The sequence below is a fragment of the Canis lupus genome, chromosome 13 (assembly GCF_011100685.1).
Source record: "Canis lupus familiaris isolate Mischka breed German Shepherd chromosome 13, alternate assembly UU_Cfam_GSD_1.0, whole genome shotgun sequence".
NCBI lineage: Eukaryota > Metazoa > Chordata > Mammalia > Carnivora > Canidae > Canis > Canis lupus.
The window spans coordinates 18,324,444-18,347,675 of record NC_049234.1 but is presented as its reverse complement, the minus strand read 5'-3'; the positions used below and the strand labels follow the sequence as shown (position 1 = coordinate 18,347,675).

At 36.2% G+C, this 23,232-nt stretch overlaps 2 long non-coding RNA genes across 5 annotated transcripts in view; both read right to left on the bottom strand.

Moving 5' to 3' along the window:
- The window catches only part of LOC111098532, a 109,777-nt gene extending 96,292 nt beyond the window's left edge, over window positions 1-13,485 (bottom strand). For 3 of the 4 annotated variants that reach the window (XR_005368585.1, XR_005368583.1, XR_005368586.1), the window contains exons 1-2: window positions 13,301-13,485; window positions 8,311-8,476 (exon numbers count right to left, since the gene is read on the bottom strand). This is a non-coding gene — a long non-coding RNA (uncharacterized LOC111098532). Of the gene's footprint in view, window positions 1-1,625; window positions 1,792-8,310; window positions 8,477-13,300 lie in introns of all 4 variants that reach the window. The other variant, XR_005368587.1, reaches the window with a different exon arrangement.
- Window positions 1-23,232, bottom strand: part of LOC119865399 — a 259,911-nt gene that overhangs the window by 186,982 nt on the left and 49,697 nt on the right. The window lies entirely within an intron of this gene.

The window sequence follows — 23,232 nt, the reverse complement described above, 5'->3', positions numbered from 1 at the left end:
AAGTCATAGATTTTTGCCAACAAATTAGAAAATCAATGACCAAAGGAAATGAAGTAGATGTTTCATAATTGGCCTTTGGTGAAGCTTGTGACAAAATCTCATAAAATTCTATTTGTTAAATTGGTTTGAATTGGCTTAGAGATGAATATAGTCATCTAGACTGAAAATTGGTTGCTTCGTTGAAGGAATATGCCTAGAAGGCTCTGACAAGGATGAGTATTTATATTTTTCAATGCTCGTAGATTTTCCTTCATCCTTTCAAGGCCTTGATGAAAATGAGGGTAAAGTTACACATTCAGGCACTACCCATATGCAGACATTAACTTTTATATTTTTAGCTAGCTAAATGGTAGTGTATCCATTTGAAGAACACAGATGTAGAAAGGAAATGAAGGAATGGAATAAGATGAAATACTTCTGATAAAGGCATAAAGTACAAAATGCTGGCTGTTTCTGATCATGTCTATGTAAACAAACAGAGGCAGGTGGGGTTGTTTTGTTTTTGTTTTGTTTTTGCTTTACTTTGGTTATCATCTCCACACAATCTGGATTAAAAATAGTTGGAGTATAACTAAGAACTTAACCCTTGGATGATCCCCTTTCTTGATCCTTGAATGATCCTTGAACCTTGGATCTCTCCAGCTACTCTTCTATCTATCCCCCACACCCACTCTTTCCACCCCAAAATCCTTCTTGTCAATGGAAAAAGAGCTGTCAGGAAGCTTCTCAGAGACATACTTTGTGTGACAACTAATGTAAGAGCCCTGCACACACAAGCCAGGTAACAAATAGAGCCTAGAACTTGCTGATTTTCTCTCACCTGACAGGTGGGAACCAGTAAGGGACAAATTTTATGTGGCAGTATCTCAGGATGTGATTGGGGCCTTTTAGTCACTGAGACAAAACTAATGAACAAATAGTAGGATTTTGTAAGATGCCTAAAAACTAGGTCACCTAATCTGATACAGAAGGTAGGAAAAACCATGGAAATGGATAAGCAAAGTAGCAGAGAGGAAGACTTGAACTGGATGTTAAAGGACAAGTAATCAATCATCTGGGATTTAGGAAAGAAAAGCAGGGGAAAGAATGTTCCAGGCAGAGAGAACCTTACATGAAAAGATACAGAAGCAGGTGCACACTGAAATTTAGGTAATTTGTTGTTAGAATGACTCTACACTCTGCCACCATGCCACCACCACTTAAAACTTTTAGTAAATGCTCTATTGTGCATAGGATAGTGGGGTGCATAGAGGATCCCTATTTTGGCCTATAAGACCTATATAATCTGGCCCATATCTAACTCTGCTGCTTTATCTTGCATCCTGTTGGGAGACAATTCTCCATGGGTCACTTGCGTTTCTCCACTTCTTGCAAGAAGTATTAACTGCCCTTTTTTTCCTTTTTTCCTATCTTTCCTTTCCTTTTTTTCTATCTTTTCAAATTAGATTGTATAGGGAACTTCCCTGGAACTTAGAGATAGTGTCTCCCTCTGGAGCAGAAGGTGATTTGCTTATTGTCCAGCATAATAAAGACAATATCTCCTACAGACAGGCCTCAAACAGGCCTACTCTCCATTTTAAAAGCTCAGATTTCTCAAAGATAACACAAGTTCACTGCGTGTTTACCTCCACCTTGATCTCTTCACATTGTCTATGTCAGGCTTATGGTGGTGGCGACAGCAGTGGTGGAGGATGGATGGTAGAGGTGGATGATGCAAATGTGAAGCTCTTGCTACTCGCTGTGTCCTGAGTAATGGAGTCTTTTGTCTCTGATCCCAGAGTCTTGTGTCTTCTGTCAACATCCATAAAATGGTGACACACTAATTTGTTTGTGTACATGTGGAATAAAATCCGAACCCATCACAGCTCTTGAACACTCTTACTTTCTGAACTCTAACATTATTATATATTAGAAAAATGCAAGTTAAGATCACAGAGAGCTATTACTACCTACATTTCAGAATGGTGAAAAAAAATACTAAATACTGGCAAGAATGACAAGAAACTAGATCACTCATACTTTGTTGATGGGGACATAGAATCATACAGCTACTCCAGTATGGCAGTTTCTTAAAAAACTAAATGTGAGATTACAATACATTTCAGCAATTGCAGTCTTGGGCATTTATCTCAGAGATATGAAAACTATGTTCACACAAATACCAGTACATAAATGTTTATTCTAATTTTATTCATGATAGATAAAAGCTGGAAATAGGCTGCTCATATTCAATAGGTGAATGGTTCAACAAACCCACATTCATACCATAGAATACCACTTGATAATAAAAGGGAACCAACTATTTATATAACTTTTTTTTAAAAGAGAGAGAGAGTAAGAGAGCATGAGCAGGGTGAGTTGACATAGAGGAAGAGGGAGAGAGAGAGAACCTAAGCAGGTTCTACACTCAGTGTGCAGCCCATTGGAGGGCTCCATCTCATGACTCCAAGATCATGACCCAAGCCAAAATCAAGAGCTGGATGTTTAACTGACTAAGCCAATCAGATGCCCCAGAAGAAACAAACTGTTGATACATACAACAATTTGGAGAATTGGGGAAAAAATTAGGAGTGAAAAAAAGGCAATCCAAAAAGGATTACACATTGTATAATTCCATTTATATAACATTTTGAAATAGTGAAATTTTAAAGATAGAGAACAGATTAATGGTTTCCAGAAATTAGAGATAAAGGAAGAAGCAGGGAGAAAGGTGGATGCTACTACAAAGTGGTGGCATCAGGGATCTTTATAATGATGACATTGTTCAGTATCTTGACTGCTGTAGTACATACATAAACCTATACATGCAATAAAATTCTATAGAATTAAATATACACACACACATTCGCACACAAATGAAGACAGGTAAAACTGGGGAACTATGAATAAGGTCAGTGGATTGTATTAATGTCAATATCTAGTCTTAATACTGTGCTATAGTTTTGTATAATGTCATCATTGGGGGGAACTGAGGAAAGAGTCCACAGGCTCTCTCTGTGTTACTATTTTTTAAATTATTTATTCATGAGAGACACAGACTGAGAGAGAGAGAGAGAGAGAGAGAGAGGCAGAGACATCGAGAGAGGCAGAGACACAGGCAGAGGGAGAAGCAGGCTCCATGCAGGGAGCCTGATGTGGGACTTGATCCCAGGACTCTAGGACCATGCCCTGGGCCGAAGGCAGGCACTAAACCACCGAGCCATCCAGGGATTCCCAGTCCGTATTATTTTTTATAACTGATATAAATCTAAAATTCTATCAAAATAAAAATTTCTGCAACATGTCAAGGATACTTTTTTTGGATAAGAAAGGAAATCTATCAAAGGATATTTAAAAGCAAAAAGAGAAAAAGGATGAATCATTTCCTGTTTACACCGCATCAAAACCAACCAGTTTAATTCACTGTTACAACATTATATAATTCCACATTTATTTCTGTGTATTTTGATGGATTCCTCTTGCCTTATTATACTATAAGCTTGTTATGGCAGGACCATGTCTGGTCTGCTCATTATTTTAGCCCGAGGGCCTGACAGTTATTAGGTCATCAAATATTATTCAATAAATTAATGAAGGAAATTTTAAGAAGTAATGCTAATGAATCAGATGAAGCAGAATTTCACAATTGGGAATATAATATTTTAAGTACTGATAATGTCAAAGAAAGTGCCAGGACAACAGTGATCCAAGTGCACCCAAGTGTCTTATTGACTAGGGTTCACATCTGCTTCTGCTACTTCTCTGATGGGTAACAAGGCAAGTGATATGGTTCTCTAAGTCTTGACTTCTTCATCTCTGAGGCATCCCTATTAATGGCATCTATCCTACTGGGTTGTTATGAGAACTGAAATTATATAGGTAAAGCACAGTACTTGGAACACAGATGTTCAATAAATGCTGCTTCTTCTACTAAAATTATTAATTCCACTTTTAAAACTCATGTTACAAAACCAGTGGGTCCAGTTGAAGAAGGAAGACACAGGTCAGAAGGTTTCAGACTGAAAGAGATTTTTTTTTTCCTAACAAGTGTTTCTATAGTGAAAATGTTCTATAAGTATATTATTCTAATGGGAGATAAAAACAACAAACCAGTTAAATAAAAGCATTAAAAAATTCATATTTACCAAGATATTCCATATTCTGGGCCATAATATATTCTAAAATATTTTTTTTTAAATAGAGACCATTTAAAGTCTGTTCTCATCCCACAATGTAATTAAATGAGAAGTCAATAACAGAAAAATAGCTGGAAAATCCCTAAAATATTTGGAGATTATAAAACATACTTCCAAATAACATGGATCAAAGAAAAAGGTATAAGACAAATGAAAAAATATTTTGAACTAAATGAAAATGAAAATATAACATAACCATAAACTGTGGGATTCTGAAAAAACACTGCCTAGAAGGAAATTTATAGCATTGAATGCATATATTAAAATTGAAGAATGGTAAAAAATTAATAACCTAACTTTCTACCTTAGGAAACCAGAGAAAGAAGAATTTAAGTCCAAAGCAAGCAGAAGAGAAGATACAATAAAAAGCATGAATCAATAAAATTGAAAAAAATAGAGAAAATCAATAAACTAAAAGCTGGTTTTTGAAAAGATCAATAAAATTGATAAGCTTCTAGCAAGGTTAACCAGGAAAAAATAGGAAAGACGCAAATTTATCAACATCAGAAATAAGAAAAGGGTCACCACTACTGGTACTGGGGATATTAAAAGAATAATAAAAGAATATTATGATCAATTTTATATCCATTAATATGAATACTTAGGTGAAATGAACCAATTGCTTGAAAGACATGAAATACTAAAACTGACAAAGGAGAAATAGATAATTTGAACAGGCCTATATTGCTAAATAAAAATTTTGTAAAAATAGAAACCATTGAATCCTGATAATTTTGACGGTGAATTCTATAAAAAATTTAATGAATATAATGACATAAGTTCTCTACAATCTCTTTCAGAAAATAAAAGTAGATGGAACACTTTCCAATTTATTCTGAGATTAGTCTAATATCAAAACAGATAAAGACATTGCAAAAAGAAAAACCATTATTTCTCATGAAATATAGATATAAAATCCTTCACAAAATATTAGCAAGTATATATATTGATGCTGTATAAAAATAATTACACCACGAACAAATGTGATTTAATCCAAATATGCAAGGCTGGTTCAATATTTAAAAATCAACATAACCTGTATAACAGGCAAAAGTAAAAAATAATATGACCATATCAGTATATTTAGACACAGAATTTGATAAAGTCTGATACTCATTCACGATTAAAACTCTCAGCAAATAGGAATAGAGAAGAACTTTCCCATCTTAATGAAGAAAATGTACCCAAAAATCTATAGGTAATGTAGGAGCCAATGGCAGGCCACTCCAAGATGGGCCATTTTGGCATGAAGGCTACTTTGAATTAAAGAGCTATCAAAATCCAGCAGACTCAAGAAAAGTTCTTTATTTCCCCCTATACTGCCTTAAAAGAATTTATGTAGAGGACCTATTCTAGGAAGAGTGCTATCACTATAGAGAACTACATTATGATATGAACTAGGGATGGTAGATAGGAAGGAACCTAGCAAGGCCTGTTTGATCAGTCTTCTCTTTGCCCCATTTTTTTCTGAATGGCCCAGCAAATATTGTTTACCTAACATTTACTCTTCATCATTCTTTTTAAGGATTGCATTCCTTACTTTGAAGGTCCTAGACCCCTAACCTTTTCTCCTTAGTTCAGAATGACAGATATATCTCATGTTGCTTGACCGTCTTTGGAATGTCCATGCTTGTGTGGGTTCCCATATGTGCACTATCAAATTTTATTTTCTCCTGTTCATCTGTCTCATTAATTTGATTCTTAGTCTGGCTAGATATGAAGGGAATAGGTAATTCTTGCTCCTTGCCAATATTATCATACTCAATGGTGGTAGACTGAACTCTTTCCCTCTAGAAAGGGGTAGAAGGTAATGATAGCCTCTCTTTACCAATCTTATTCAACTTCACCTTGGAAGTCCTAGCTAGTACAATAAGACAAGAAAAGGAGACAAATAGTAGATTAGAAATAGGTTTGAAAGGAATAAATAAAACTCTTATTATCAAGTGACATGATTTCCTGTGTAGAAAATGCCAAAGTATTGGGCACCTGGGTGGCTCAGTGGCTGAGCATCTGCCTATGGCTCAGGTCATGATCCCTGGGTCCTGGGATGGAGTCCCACATCAGGCTCCCCAAAGGGAGCCTGCTTCTCCCCCTGCCTATGTCTCTGCCTCTCTCTCTCTCTCTCTCTCTCCCATGAATAAATAAATAAAATCTTAAAAAAAAAGAAAAGAAAAGAAAATCCCAAAGTATCAGTAAAAGACTTGTGGAACTAGTAAGCAAGTTTGGCAAGGTCATGGGATACAAGGTAAATATATATGTCAATTGCTTTCCTATGTATCATAGTGAGCAACTGGAATTTGAATTTTAAAAAACAATACCATTTATAATAGCATAAAAAATGAACTAAATTTAGATATAAATTTAATACAACAGGCACAGGGTCTCTATGAAAATTATAAAATTCTTATGAAACAAATCAAAGGAAGATCTTGGATAATGGAGACAAAATTCAGGTTCAGGGATTAGAAAACTCAGTATTATTAAGATGGCAATACTTCACAAATTGATATGTAGATTTGATATAATTCCAGTCAAAATCCCAGCAAGTTTTTTGTACACATTAACAATCTGATTCTAAAGTTTATATGGGGGCAGCCCAGGTGGCTCAGCGGTTTAGCGCTGACTTCAGCCCAGGGCCTGATCCTGGACACCTGGGATCGAGCCCCACGTCAGGCTCCCTGCATGGAGCCTGCTTCTCCCTCTGCCTGTGTTTCTGCCTCTCTCTCTCTCTCTCTCATTCTCTCTCTCTCTCTCTCTGTCTCTCATGAATAAATAAATATTTAAAAAATAAATAAAATAAATATTTAAAATAAAAAATAAATATTTAAAAAATAAATATTAAAAAAAATTAAGTTTATACGGAAATGCAAAAGACCTAAAATAGCAAACACAATACTGAAAAATAACAAAGTCAAAGGACTCACACTACTGATTTCAAATAAACCTACAGATATCAAAACAATTGTGATATTTAGTAAAGAACAGATTCATAGATCAATGGAATAAAATAGCTCAGAAGTAGATTCACACAAATATAGTGAACTGATCTTTGAGAAAGAAGCAAAGCCAATGTAATGGAGAAAAGGTGATCTTTTTAAAAAGGGTGCTACAACAATGAGATGTCTTTATGCACAAAATAAATAAATACATAAATAAATAAACAAATGAATGAACCTCTATACCCGTACAGTTTTCACAATAACTCAAAATGGATTGTAGACTTAAATATAAAACTACAAAACTAGAAAAGAGCAAAGCAGAAAATCTATGTGAACTGGTTTGGTGGTAAGTTTTTAGTTATAGCACTAAAAGTATGATCCATGAAAGAAAATATTGGTAAGTTGGACGTTATTGAAATAAAAAGCTTCTGCTCTGTGTAAGACATTTTTAAGAGGCTGAAAATCAAGTTAAATATTGAGAGAAAATATTTGGAAAACACATATCTGATAAAGGACTTGTATCCAAAACATACAAAGAATTCTTAAAATTCATCAAGGAGAAAACAAACCCAACATTAAAAAAAGATCTGAATAGGGGAGCCTGGGTGGCTCAATTGATTAAGCATCTGCCTTTAGCTCAGGTCATGATCCCAGGGTCCTGGAATGGAGCCCGTTGTTGGGGCAGGCTCCCTGCTCAGTGGGGAGTCTGCTTCTTTATCTTCCTCTGCCCCTTGCCCCACTCATGTTCTCTAAAATAAATAAATAAAATCTTTAAAAAATAAGATCTGAATAGCAACTTCATCAAAAAAGATAATCAGAAAATACATAAACACATGTAAAGATTCTCTGGGCACATGGGTGATTCAGTTGGTAAAACATCTGACTCTTGATTTCCACTCAAGTCATGATCTCAGGGACTTTAGATTGAGCCAGGCTTGGGGCTCCATGCTCAGAGTGGAGTCTTCTTGTTCCTCTCCCTGGCCCTCCCTCTGCTCATGTGCTCTCCCTCTCTCTACCACTCTAAAAAAAAAAAAAAAAAAAAAGTCTTTAAGAAAAGATTCTCAGCATTGTTTGTCATTGCAAATTGCAAATTAAAACACCATAATTTTACAGTGGAAAATCCTAGCAAATACTATCTTGGCCAAGTGAGCCAGGTCAATATTAACAAGAATGTCACTGATTGTATGTACTCTTACCTGATTCTAGTTATTAGCAAAACATCAGCCAAATCCCAAATAAAGTATATACCAGTAGTCCTCAAAACTATTAAGGTCATCAAAAACAAGGAAAGTCTGAGAAACTGTCACAGACAAGAAGAAGCTAAGGAGACACGACAACTGAATGTTGAAACTTTGATGGAATCTGGGGACAAAAAAAAAGGAACATTAGGTTAAAACTAAAAAAAAAATGCATAAGGTATGGACTTTAGTTAGTAATAATGTCTCAATATCATTAATTGAAATGTACCATATTAATGTTTAATGTTAATAGCAATGGAAATTTGGTGATTTGGTACATGGGAGTTCTCTGTACCATCTTTGCAATTTTCCTGTAAATCTACAATTATTCTAAGAACAATTTTACTATCATTTTTAAAGCTTTGTTTAATGGGAATGGAGTTTCACTTTTGCAAAATGAAAAATTTCTGGAGTTACATTGTGCAACAATGTGAATATACGAAACACTAATGAACTTTACACTTAAGAATGTTTAGGATGGGGGCACCTGGGTGGCTCAGTCAGTTAAGCATCTGTCTTCAGCTCAAGTCATGATCCCAGGATCATGGGATCCAGTCTGGTGTAGGGCTCCTGGCTGTTCAATGGAGAGTCTGCTTCTCCCTCTCCCTCTGCCCTCTTCCCTTTGTGCTTGCACGTGCACTTGCTCTCTTTCTCTCTCTCTCGAATAAATAAATAAATAAAATCTTTAAACAAATTCTTAAATTTGTTAGGATGGTTAATTTTTTAAAAGACTTTATTTATTTATTCATGAGAGATAGAGAGAGAGAGAGAGGCAGAAAGAGAAGCAGGCTCCATGCAGGGAGCCCGATGTGGGCCTTGATCCCAGGACCCCAGGATCACACCCTGGGCCTAAGGCAGGTGCTAAACTGCTGAGCCACCCAGGAATCCCCAGGATGGTTAATTTTATATTATGCATTTTTCACTATAATTAAATTTTTTTAATTCCTTTATTTTTATTTTTATTATTTTTAAAGATTGTATTTATTTATTCATGAGAGACACAGGCAGAGGGAGAAGCAGGCTCCATGCAGGGAGCCTGACGTGGGACTCGATCCTGGTCTCCAGGATCACGCCCTGGGCCAAAGGCGGCGCTAAACCACTGAGCCACCTGGGCTGCCCTTAAAAATTTCTTAAAGTCTCATTTTCACTTTTAGCCTCACGGCCAGGAGTTTCTCATTCTCTTCAATTGCTTTTAACAATACATATTAATTCTTACAAAATTACAATTATTAGTGTAGGTTCTAGCATCAATACAATGTTTAGCATATCTAAGCTATGCTAAGCATTTCACAAAAATCCTTCAAGTGTATCTTTATAGCAACTCCATCAGGTGGGTATTACTATGCCTCTCATGTCACGGGTGGTAAATATGAAGCTCAGAGGATTTAAGCAAATTGCCGCGATCTCATCGCTAGTAAGGAGTTCTAATTTCCAGAACTGTTGGACTACAAAAATCCACACTCACACCTACTTTGCTATATTTGCAGATTTCACTTATACAGTTCACAAACTCCAAGTACTAAAACAAACAAAAAAGCACAAGAGTAAACAAATGAATAAATGCCGAGGCAGCAGAGCAGCCAGCCAATTAAGTGGCTTTGAAATCCTTATGCATTTCCCACAACAGCTTTTTACCATTTTATAGATTGTGAGTCACTAACTATGATCATAATAATACTAATACTGGGTCCTATTGCTTCCTTATATTCAATTAATCTCACGAAAACTGGGAGGGAAAAAAATGCTATAACCTAGAGACTGGAGACATCCTAAAGGTAGTACTTTTACACAAATGCTATATTTTTAGGAAAACCTGGCCACAAAAGGTCCATCCTAAATGTCTTTTCTCTTGAGGGGACAAAGAGTCTTAGGACAAAGAAGGGATGTAGTACCCTGAAGAAACAGGTTATTCCTTCATTTTGCTTAAAAACCAATCTGCATTTACCTGTCTTGTTTAACTAAGAAGCTCCTGTGCACTTGTCAAGCAGGGGCTGTCACTGATGGAAAAGCAATCTCACACTGAGATTTGTAAAATCTCACGTTGCTCTTCTGGCATTTTTAAAAAGGCAGAAAGCTCACAGAAGGCAAAACTGGATACTTCCTTGCAGGTTAAAGTTGGAAACCTTTGAGGAAAATATTTCAAGCTCTGGTTGATGTAAAAATCAGCACCAGAGCTTACTTTCAATATGGAAAATCATAAATCGCTGGAATAAAATCCCTGTTTTGGATGAGGGAGATCATGTGAGAGGAATGTGGAAAACACATAAATAATTTTGAGTAGAAAAGTGAACACATTTTCTAACCTCAAAAGTCTACAGAGTCTTAACCCAGAGTCCAAACTCTATGACTTCCTGCCCCCCTTTCATTAATTGTATTTTCACAGACTCACATGAAAGGAAGGCATAACCCCTATTATCAGGGTTCATATTTCAATACAGATTTATTAGCTCTACCCTATTGATCATGTTAGCTGAGGTTTCTCTAGCCTTGCTGGTGTTTTGTTCTCTGATTTTCCCAGGATTGAAATGAAGTATGTTAAAACTCTTCTTATTAGAGTATCTCCAGTAGTTTCTGCTTTTTGAAAATTGTTATGTGTTATTGGAGGCAGAAATAATAGTAATAATGATTTTTCCATCTTCTTGTGATTTTCAACCTTTAGTGTTACAAAATATCTTCGTTCACCTCTTTTAGTATTGGGGGGGCTGATTCTATTTTGACTATGTTAAGACCTTTGCTTTGCTTTTCATCGCAATTGCCTATTCTTTTATTTTTAACCTCCAAAATCATTCAATTTTAAGCACAGCCCTTTTAAACAGCGGTAAGCAAGAATTTGCTTTCATGGACAATCCAAAAATCATTTTTTCCCTTTGTAATAAGTGAAAGAAGCCTGTTATGTTTGTTGATACGATCTGTGTGTCTGGTCCCTGTTCCATCATATTGTTTTATGATATTTTTTGTTGAACGCAGAAAGTTGTTCACTATGTGATCTTTTCTCTTGCCCCCTCCCCCTTTTTAAGATATATACTAAAGTACTGGATAGTAAAATGATATAATGTCTGAGATTTTCTTTAAAATGCTTCAACCATAAAAAGTGTTGGCAGCAAGAGATAAGTAAGTACAGATACCACCGACAGATATTGAAGCTGGATATTGTGGATCGTTGTAGTTTCTTTTATGTGTCATCAGAAATTTTTGTTTTCAAACATGGTTTGCTTTTTAAACAGTTGTAAAAAAATAATTTCATCTTTTTCATGTTCTACAAAGTTTGCATGTTTTTTATTTACTTTTATAATAAGCCAAGTTCTATCTTCATGAACATAGACCTGAAATAATGAAAACTTAAGAGCTTCATAAAAAGAAGAGTTAGTCTCTAAATCAAATAAAGACCTTCTCTATTGCCTCAAGCGCTGCAATAAATTATACATACTGTAAATGAGCACAGCTTCTTTTAAAGTTACAAGAAACAATTTTGTCTTTGTGAGAATTTTATAACTACATCCAATAGCCTATAAAAAGCCTCTCTTGATGCGGTTCCCATGGTGACAGGACATAATATATGTGTCCATTAAATTTGGAAATGTAATGAAGTGTAATAAAAATCTACTTCAGAAAAATACACTTCTCAGCATATTTTTATTAATTAAAATATTGCATTGAGCATTTTTCATGTCTGCATGCCTGACAGCAAATAAAAGCTTTGCCACATATTAACTGTGACTCTTGAGTTTCATCCAATATTAATTGGTACAAAATAGGAAAGGCATTTTTGCAGAGAAAATATTTTGACTGGTGGCCCAGAGTGATTAATGGGTAAACAGTTATGCTTCTTGAACTGTGCATATACCATTTCATATGCCACGAGCAATACGGATTCTGACATTTGTGTCCACAGAGGCAGTAACAGACTAGAAACCAAGTATCGTTAATCCTTGAGGAAGAAGAGAAGTTCTAAGTCCCTACCAGAGCCTTGCTGAGAATATGTGACCATTTTACTTGTGGGGGAGGCAGAGTATCATAAAAAAAGTTTAAGAAAAACCTGCATGAGTTCAACTGACAACAACAAAGCAAAGACCACAACAAAGATCATCCCACTAGGCAACTAGAGACACAGAAGTTGAAAAAAAAAAAAAAAAAAAAAGTTGGGGGAGGAAGGGGGAACCAAAGAGTAATGAGCAAATCGCTCTCATATTCAACTTTGAACAGTTAGAATTTTAAGCAGAATAAGAGGAAAGGAAAGAGTCTTATTCCCAGGATGATTGCTCAGTCATCTTCAAATAAGGAGCAGAAAATTCTCAACTACTTTCCATTTGATATCCTCTGTGTATGTCCTCCCAAATTAACAATACCTGAATGACTCTGACACACTTGAAAGCACCTGGAAAACATAACTGGTGAAAGCGTACATAGCTTCTGCTCAAGAAGAGCATGAATATTGCCTCTCTGTGATATTAATCTGAGAGGCATTTGCCTTTTGAGTTCTTCTGTCATATTGTAATGTAATACCTACAAGAATCTTCACTGGCCTGGTTGCTGTTCCATGAAGAACCCAATTGATCAAATCACACTGAGCAAGTAACCAACTAAAGAACTAATGTAAGTGGGACTTACTATGTCATAAACTGTCTCCCCAAAACATTTTTTAAAAACACTCTTATAGGATTCCCATTATGTAACCCACACCTCAAGACCCTAGATAAATTTTCTGGAATTTATGGAAAACACCTGAAAATATCACTGCTCCCACATACATAGCACCATTACTCAAAAATGAGAGGAAACACGTGGACACAATATCTATACCAGTATAGATATTCTATTCTATTACCAGTGCTATCACTGAGAGCAGAGTATCAGTAGTATATTAGGTGGTACAGATTTGCCTAGCTGTTGCAGTGAAAAGGCAATCCATAAATGTTTGGAAGTTCCCCAAGCAAATTTCTTTTCTTACAGGTTCAGAAATTTTTGGAAGTTGGAAACTCCGGGAGTTGCACATATATCAAGGCAAAATGGATAGCAAAAGAAGTGAAGAAACCAAAAACCTTCCAAATCTGGAGGCTCCTGAGGCAATGGAGCATAGCCAATTCCCAACAGCTACTCCTTACTTAATGAGGCACCCTCCTTTCACTAACCATGTGGAGGGATTCTCGACCAAAATACATCACAGTACTCTCTGAGAATTAGAACTCTGGTCAGGCTTCCCTGGTTTCCAACACATACACTCCAGCCCCCGTCTTCTCCAGAGTTTGTCTGAAGCATTCCCCTAGCCCCTGGTGCTTCATTCCACATTGAAGCACTCGTCAGATTATCTTTAATGGTCTCCTTCTCTGTGCCTGCCCACTCATCCAACTGTGAGCCCCTTGATAGTGGGAAGTGAATTTTTTTTCATCATTCTACACTTGAATACTGAACATATAAATGTTGCTGTACATAGATGGAAAAAGTCTTGATGATTAATTTATAAAATATTGCTTACATATGTATACGGATTCCATAACATTCATAATGGTGCGCTCCCTCCTTTGTACCTCAAGATCACATTGTCTGGAGAGTAGATACATGAAGATGCTTACATTGTTCTCTGTACTGGCTTGACTACTGAAAATATTACTAAACTGTCAAATCTGAATATGGAAAAAGAGAAAATACGTATACCGAGTCGCTACTCCTGCCTATTTGTGCCCATTTATTTATTAATTCTTTCACAGTATATTTTTTTGAGCACCTATAAAGTGTTAGGCTTGTCCTAGGCATTGTACAAGGAGTATTGAATAAATAGAAATTTCTTTACATACACAGAGTTTATCTTCTACTTTGTTTGGGGAAAAAGAATAAAATAGTAAAATAGAGATACCAAGCAAACTTAGGTTGTGATAAGCACTTACAGAAACAAACCAGAAGATGTAACAGTGTGGCTGGAAGGAGGGAGGGGCAATTCTCACAGATGGATAGATAGAAAAGGCCTCTTTGAGGTTATTACTTTGATCAGGATAACTGCAGAAGCCCGAGGGAAGGAAGTGGGGTAAACTATGATGTCAGAGAGTGCCCCTTGGCTGGGGCAAGATTATGGAAGGTCTTAAAAAATGCTACAAGGAATTCAGATTTTATTGCAGTGTCCAAAGAAGCCATTAGAATGTTATAAGTAGGGAGGAGACAGGATCTTTCTTTAGGAAAGACCACTATGGTTGTTGGGTAGAAATGGAATGTGCTCTGCCAAGAGGTGAAGCAGAGGACCCCTTAGGAAAATTGGGCTGCATTTACTCTACTTCACCCTAATGATTCCCAAACATGGAAAATTTTGCTTCCCAAGGGATATCTGGCAATATCTGGAAATGTTCTTGTTTGTAACAACTAGGAAAGAGGGGTGCTAGTGGGCAGAAGTCCTGGATGCTGCTAAACCAATGAACAAGACAGCCCTTCTCAACAGACAACTACCCATCCAAAGGTGCCAAAGTTGAGAAACCCTGATTAACTCTATACAGATCTGCTCTTTGACGTCTGGATTGCATGACAGAAGTAACAGGAAAAACAAGTTATATAAATTACAAAGCATGTATGTTCATGGAAGCACAGAAGCAAACTATGGGTTTAAAAAAAAAAGAGAGAGAGAGAGCCAATAAGAAGAAACTGTAAAGCTAGATTTAGAGTCACCGCAAACATAGAATCATCCAGTAGTCCCTTTTGTACCAAAAACAACAATGCTTTGCTCTTGAAACCAACTGACTTAACCTTAGTTTCTTATTACATCATCAACATGGTGACCTTCATAGATAGAGAATACACATAGTTTTTTCTTTTTTGAGTTTCCTTTAAACTAAATAGCATTCCATTTAGACTATATTAACACTTAGAAATTCTTGATGAACGGCATTTCTTGTCCTTGGATGTGTCTTCCTTTCAATAGGTTCATAATTTGCCTTCAAAATTTAAGCATTTTATTAGTAATTGGGATTAAAATTATTCTTTACAACAATACCTGGACCTTCTCCGTTCATATGTCTAAAAACAGAGACAGATTCCACAACAGACAGTACTGTCACATACTGTTTTTTTTTGTTTTTGTTTTTTTTTCCATGAAGAGACTGATGCAACAGGATTCTCCCAACAAATTATTATGCTGAGTCTCAGAGAAGGTTTCACACTCAAAGAGAGCCCCTGGGATGCTGTTATTACTCTTTGAAGGACACTTGACTTTCACCGAGCATCTGCCTTGTTTAACGTACCTCCACTAAATGTGAGCACCTGTACTGAATATGTTAACCAAGGAAAACAGCTAGCAAGAAACCATTCTGAAAGCCCCAGGACTTTGCCAGTAGGTTACAATACAATTTAGATCCCCCCCCCCAAAAAAAAAATCCTTAAAAATAGGCTTCAGAGGTTTCCTTTAAAGTCTAGATTTTCTGAATGGCCACAATGAGTGAAAATCAACAAAAAATAATGGAAAAACAACGATTACATACTTACATACAAGCATGAACATTAGACCTACTAGAATAAACAGATTCTAACATGAGGCAGACAAAGATATTTAACAATGAAATACAAGTTAATACCAGTGAGGGTGGCAGGATGGGTACTCTCATGCACTACTGGGAAGCAGGGTTTATAAATTATTACAAACAATATTTGCATATTATTCTTCTTATTAAAATATTTGTATATTATTATTTGTATAATCTGATTTTGTAGAATCATCTCCAAACAACTTTTTGAACAGTTTATGTTTTATAATCTGATGTAACTTCCTTTCTATCCTAAGTGAGTGATCAGAGAAGAACACAAAGATTTATGAATGAGGGTACTTCCTGCAGAATTACTAATAGTTGTGTGAAATGGTAACTACAGCAGCCAGGAATTTGTCTAATTAACAGTTATAGTTAACCTAAAATATGAAATATTAATAAGTCATTAAAAATCAAGTTTTCAGGAAAACATTGAAGATATTAATGTATCCCTAGAATTTAAAATACTGCCTGGTACATGATAGTAAACCTCCTAAATATTTGTCAAATGAAAGAATGTGTCATTAAATAGAAGAGCACACAAAATCGTTTTTTTAATATAATCCACATTCTCTTATAAGCATAATTTAGATAGATAGATAGACCTGTACTGATGCATAGAAAAAGATCTGAAATACTCAGAATTGTTTAAAATGGTTTGGGGTTATGGGTTTATACATCATTGTTATTTTCTTTATTTCTTCCTTTATTTAAAAAATCTTCTAAAATAAATATTCACCAATTCTATAATCAGAGTGATCTTTTTGAGTGTGCATTAGAAATATAAATCACCATTCCTTTTTGTGGTGTTTCTTACTGGCCTTGACTCCATCTCTCTATTGAATCTCTTGAGTATTAATGGGATCAATTAATTGAGTTTAAAAAATATTTGCTGATGCTCTGTTAGGGGTCTTCCATGATCTGGGGAGATGTGAATAAATAGTACAATTCCTACTCTTAAAAATATTATGGTAAATATAAAGTTGTATTACTTATTTTTTTTTAAGATTTTATTTATTTATTCATGAGAGACACAGAGAGAGAGAGGCAGAGACACAGGCAGAGGGAGAAGCAGGCTCCATGCAGGGAGCCCAATGTAGGACTCAATCCTGGAACTCAGGATCATGCCTTGAGCTGAAGGCAGATGCTCAACCACTGAGCCACCCAGGCATCCCTCCTTATGTTTTTAATAGAAAGATAATACAGTTAGGATAAAACTACAGAAAACCTCCTAATGGAAGTAAGTGGGCACAGGCTATCATGGGAGCAAAGAGGAAGAGTGTCTTCACCAACATGGAAGAGACCAGAAGGAAGAGGTAAAGTCATAAGAAAAAAGCAACGAGTATACAGTTGTAGAAGCCATGGAAAGATGAGCATAGAAGGCGACCAGTTGGCGTGCTGCCAAGGAACCAAATAAGACAACACCTGAGATGTGAAGTGAACAGATAGCATGGGTAGCTTTGCTTTTTGGTGTGTATTCTAGTCACATTTTTATTTCTACCCAAGGAGACATGATCAATGACATGTCTACTGCCTTCTCCAGCCTTCAGGCCTATTTGCCACCCCCTCCACCTGACTTTGTCAGTAAACACCCCCTCTTCTTGGTTATAGCTCCACAACCCTGATCATTCCATTCTCCACATCCCCAAATCTTCCACCTTACTTTCTTGCCCAAGAAACACATTCCCTAATGTTTAGGACATTATAAGACAAAAAAAAAAGCATCTTAGGACAGGGAATTCGTGACTGAAGCTGCAGAGAAGGTCAGTTCAAACAATGAAGTAACTGGTAAGATGGTAACTTTCAAACAAGACCCCTCTAGCCCTTCTCTGCTTGTTGCCACATCAGGCACAAAAGATGGATTACCTTAATACAGGCCCTTTGCATTAATAAATACCAGGTCCAATGGGAAGAGCCCCTGCTAGGGGTATCCCAGTAAGGTTCACAGCAACATGCACTTCACTCAACAGCCACACAATTACAACAGTTACTAATATGAGACTATGTGACCAATAGAGCTTAATGCATTTTGTGGCAAAATGTATATATAAGCAACTAATGTGGGAATTTTTTTTAATTTCCTTTTTTAAGCACAGAGTTCAGAATTAATTCAAAACATAAGGCAGCCTAACCAACGTGTGGACCACAGAATGTTGGTTTCATGGGATAGCTGTTATAAAAAGCAAGGATCCTAACTAAAAATCTGGGAAACACTGGATAAGACAAGTTTTTTTTATCACTGTCTTTAACAAGTCAAGGTGAATTGAATTTCTCCTAGAAGATGATAAGATATATAACATTTCCCAAGTTTATGTGACCACAGAATCTCTTTGTACAGATTATTTTGCAGACCTAGGGTTTTCTTAGGGAGCATACTTTAAAATTTAATCATAGTACCAAATCATATTTTAAAATTATAGAATCAGGTTAGATCTCTAATCTCAGTGAGGAGTGATTCCAGAACAGCTGTTCTCAATTGTGTCTGCACGTTAAATCACCTGAAAGGGGAGTCTGGGTGGCTCAGTTGGTTAAGTGTCTGCCTTTGGCTCAGGTTGTGATTCCCCAGGGTCCTGGGACAGAGCATGTGTAGGGCTCTTGGATGCTCTGTGGGGAGCCTGCTTCTCCCTCTCCCTCTGCCCCTCCACATTGTTCACTGGTGCTCTGTCAAATAAATAAAAATATTTTAAAAAATAAAATAAAATCGCCTGAGAAACTTTAAAAATTCCTAATGCCCAACTCTTATTCCAAATCATTCAAATCAGAATCCTCAGAGGTAGGACCAAAATATCAGGATTCAGTAAAACTCTGAGGGCAGCCAAGTTGAGAGCCACCACTATCGAGTCTCCTACCAATGCCGGATGCTCTTCTTCAGCATCCTTGATATCTTGGTGTGCTAGCTCTCCAATATGGGGAACCCCTGTGGCTGCATGAAAGAGTGAAACATCCCTCTGCTATATCAAACACAAGATGAAACCCACTGTGTCTAAGATAACATTTATCTCAGTAATATCTTATATTGCTGAAACTGTAGGGCACATGCTACATTCCTATCTTCCATCAATAAATGAATGGCCCATATTTTTTCTCCTTAGTAGTTTGAACATAGTGTTCCACATAAAATTCCCACAAAGGGAAAAACAGGCCTCAAATTTATTAATAAAGTTCTAACAGCAAATATTGAAAAGCTGATATCCAGACAGAGAGTACAGAATATTAACTGTGACATGTAATATTTAAGGGCAGAAATTTTTTATTAATATTTATATACCTAATATGTACAATCGAGAAATCTAAATAGCAGAGATGCTTTTTGCATTATGCAGACAAAGGCCCAGTGAATGTCTCCAGCCTCCAGGGCACAGAGTTAGACTGTCTTGGAGGTAGGAGCTAACACAGGCCTCCTTGCCAAACTTGTCCTTGGTAGGAACCTTAATTAATTTTATTTATAGTTCTACCAAGTACAGCTCTGCTTCTTGGTGAATTACTCAGAACGCCTGTTTAGTTTTAAGACGCTGCTTTCAGTTGAATAGTTAAAATAAAAATATGTGACCTCCAGGGACTCCAGCCCCACAAACAACCATTCAAAACTTAAAACCTAAAATCATATGCCTTTGAGAGAACTGAGCAAAAACCATTTTCATAAATGACACCCTAAAAAAGCACTGTCCCCGATTTGGGATGAATGGTTATGTGGTAGGTCAATTCTGTTAAAATATGTAATATTTTATTCCCTTCCTTCTCATGGATTTCATGCAAAATTTGCATCAAAGAAAGCAAAATACATAGTGCTTTATCCTTAAAACTGAAAAGGTTTATGACAAGGGTAGTTGTATTATTTATTTGAATAATAAAATAAAGCCCAATATCAACCTGACTTGCTAAAACCAGCTATCTGATCTTGGAGTCACTAATCTTTATTTCCTTCATAATCTAATTTCCTTTATTATTTGCATTGCTAATGACTGTTTTGATTAAAGAATTAGGGATAGAAATGATAATGCTGTATAATTAAGTATGCAGATTTGGAGCTTTTTGCTTTTAAATGCCGTGTATTGGAAGAGCCAGATCTTAGTAGTAGATAATTTGTGAAATTATATATTGCATTAGTAACGTGCTGGCATAGTTAAGGAGCTAAAAATTTCAGGATTATCCCATCTCCAGTAGCTGGTGGTCCATAAATATACCAAATGAATCTAAGTAGGCTTTTAGAAAATCCAATTTATTGAATTAAGTATGAGTTTTAATAGCCCAATAAAACATAACTCAAAGATAAATATTGAAAATTACATTGCCCAATTTCAACACAGCAACTCATTGAATTTTATCTCCTTACAAAAAAAAAAAACAAATATTATAATTATTTTTCATGACAAATTTGTATCTAATTTAAATGATACTCCTTTGTGAACCTGAGAGTTTCTGTAATAATGGGGTAAAGTTATCTGCTTTTTTCAACACAGCTTATTAGGTGTTTTAAAGAATGAATGAATGAATGAATGAATGAATGAATGAATGAATTTGAGAGAGAGGGAGTGTGTGAGTGTGTGAGTGAGTGTGTGTGTGTGTGTGTGTGACAGAGAGAGAGAGAGAGAGATTGAGCACACACCCAAGAGCAGTGTTAGGGGCAGGGAGGGAGACAAGCAGACTCCATGCTGAGGGCTCCATATCATGACCCTGAGATCAAGACCTGAGCCAAAATCAAGAGTCAGCTGCTTAATCAACAGAGCCACCCAGGAGCCCCTGCTTATTAGGTGTTTTAAAACTGAAATATTAAGAAGGCCTCAGGGAGTATGTAGCACTTATGCTAAAGAAGAGGAAACTGGGAAAGCAGCTGAGAGGATGCAGGAATTGGCATGTATTTCATGTTGTGGTTGGGCCACTGTCACATAGAAGAGGGACTGGACTTTCTCTGAAGCATCTGAGACTAGAGAACAAATAGAAATAGGCTGTAAAACAACATAAGGAAATATTTTCAGGCAGTCAAAATTATTTCAAGAATGGAAAATTCCCCAAAGGAAGTGATTCTTTAATTAATAAAAGCAATTGAGTCCAGGGTTGAAGGACACAGGCAGAAAGATTGAAGAAGAGGTCGGGCATCAGAATCAGGAGTCAACTGGATTACTTTCAAAGTTTGGTTTTATCCTGAGGTCCTAGAAGTTTCTGAGATTAATTAAAGTTCATTGGGGAATATTAAAAATCAAGGAATTTAAATGAATCACTTGAAAGAGCAGAAATCAAAATCTATTGAAAATGACTTTTAAACCAAGGTGCAACCATGGAGAGACACACACATTTTTGTAATTAAATAATTCTCTATTAAAAATCTGTACAAGTGGATGCCTGGGTGGCTCAGTGGTTGAGCAACTGCTTTTAGCTCAGGGCATGATCCAGGGGTCCTGGGATTGAGTTCTGCATTGGGCTCCCTGCGGGGAGCTTGCTTCTCTCTCTGCCTATGTCTCTGCCCTCTCTCTGTGTCTCTCATTAATAAATAAGTAAAATATTAAAAAATAAAATTATAAAAAAATCTGTACAAGCATTGTCATCTTTTTCTATATAAAGTCACTTTTTGGGGAAAATCTGTACAAGAATGGTCTTTCTTGATATGTCAAACTAAAAATTATCAACTATTAGATACTTGCATGCTTATAATTGCTATCCTAGATTTATAATGATTTTTTCTTTTTCTTGATTATATTAATATTTAGTTTTCTTTAAAAGGGCATGTTTAATTGGGAAATAGGAAGTTTCAGTAAGGTATTAGAAGTATGTGTTTGACTATATGTAGATATTCACAGAAAAAAGTTAAAAACTGAGACACTTAGATAATTCTTTGTCAAAGCCTCCCTTTCACCTTGCCTGGATACTACGTAAAAAAAAAAAAAAATAAGAAGAAGAACTTAAATTATGATTATCTAAATTTGTCCTTTAATTTCTCAGTGCAGAAACAGCATATATATTCCATCATCTGAAAGCTCACATAAATTGATAAAATAAGCATCCTGGATATATTTTGCCAAAAGTAAGAGGGCTCTATCTTAGTGTCTTTCACAATTATGTACTAAGGGGTATTTTAAATTTTATAGTATTTTAGTTTAAAATCAAATAATTGTTAATAATTATTTAGGGTTATAATTGCAACAGCTACACTAACTATGGGGGTGAAAAGTAGCAAGATTTAATTCTGGTTAAATTAAGCATTGTAACAAGCTATATCCTTGTAGTCAAAATTAAGGCAATAACCACACACGTTACAAATTTAAAAGAAGAAAAATATTATTTATTCTGCTGCTCCCTGCTAATATCATGCAAGACAACTTATGAAAAAAACCCATAATACTTGCTGTGTATCTACCACCTAAGTACTCTATTTTAAAATCACAGCTGTCTTCATTTAAATGCTGTGACATATAGTTGGAGATATCATAGAAGGCCTTACAATGGGATTCGGGCACAATACTCTCAAGATTATTTGAAACTTCAGGAAATTAGTGTATTGGATAACTCAGGTTTCAAATAAAATTTCTAGTTTTTACCAGCCTTCCTCAGTGTGCAATTCAATTTGTTGTTTTAGGAGATTGCAAATTTTGGGGTCAGGCCAAGTAAACTAGTGTGCCATTAAGAAAAATATGATTCTCTTCCCATAAGGATAGCACCATATACACAGGTGAGCAAACAGCTAAAAGCAGCTATCCTTGGAAGAAAAGGGTAGTGACACCAATTACTTCTGCAAGCACTTGCTTCCTTCTCTGAGTTCCCATCCTATCGTATCCTATCGTATCCTATCCTATTCTATCCTATCCTATCCTATCCTCCTACTCAGAGCCAACTGATCCCCTCCCACAGACTAGGCTCTATTCTCCAGGCCCTATGATCAATTTGATCCTCCATCAGATGCATTTCAAGACTCAGTAACACACTTTGGGTCAGCTTAACTCTGGCCTGACTTTGGTTCTTTGCTGAGTTCTGACTCAGACCCCCATCTTTCAGTTCTGTCCTGATCAGTGATTCCTGCCTCGTTCTTCTGCACCTGATCATCTGCTTCAAAACCTGGAAGGTCTGGAAGCCAGTCTTTCTGAGGCTGGGATACAATACTGTCCTTGTACTTAAGAGAGAGGCTCCCACATATTTAAAGAGTAATACAGACATGCACAGGTACACGCACACATGTGCTAACACATAAAATTCTTTTGTTTTGTTTTGTTTTGTTTTGTTTTTTGGTATATTTCTCCATCCCACCAAATCAAATACTCTGAATCTCATTGGTGCCATAAAATGTTCCATTTATGGGACTTGGCATATATGGTCCCTCTCAGAATCACTGCAACATCTTTGCTTCAGGTAGAAGAGGTACAGTGTGAAATAGGCATGTAGTCACCACTCA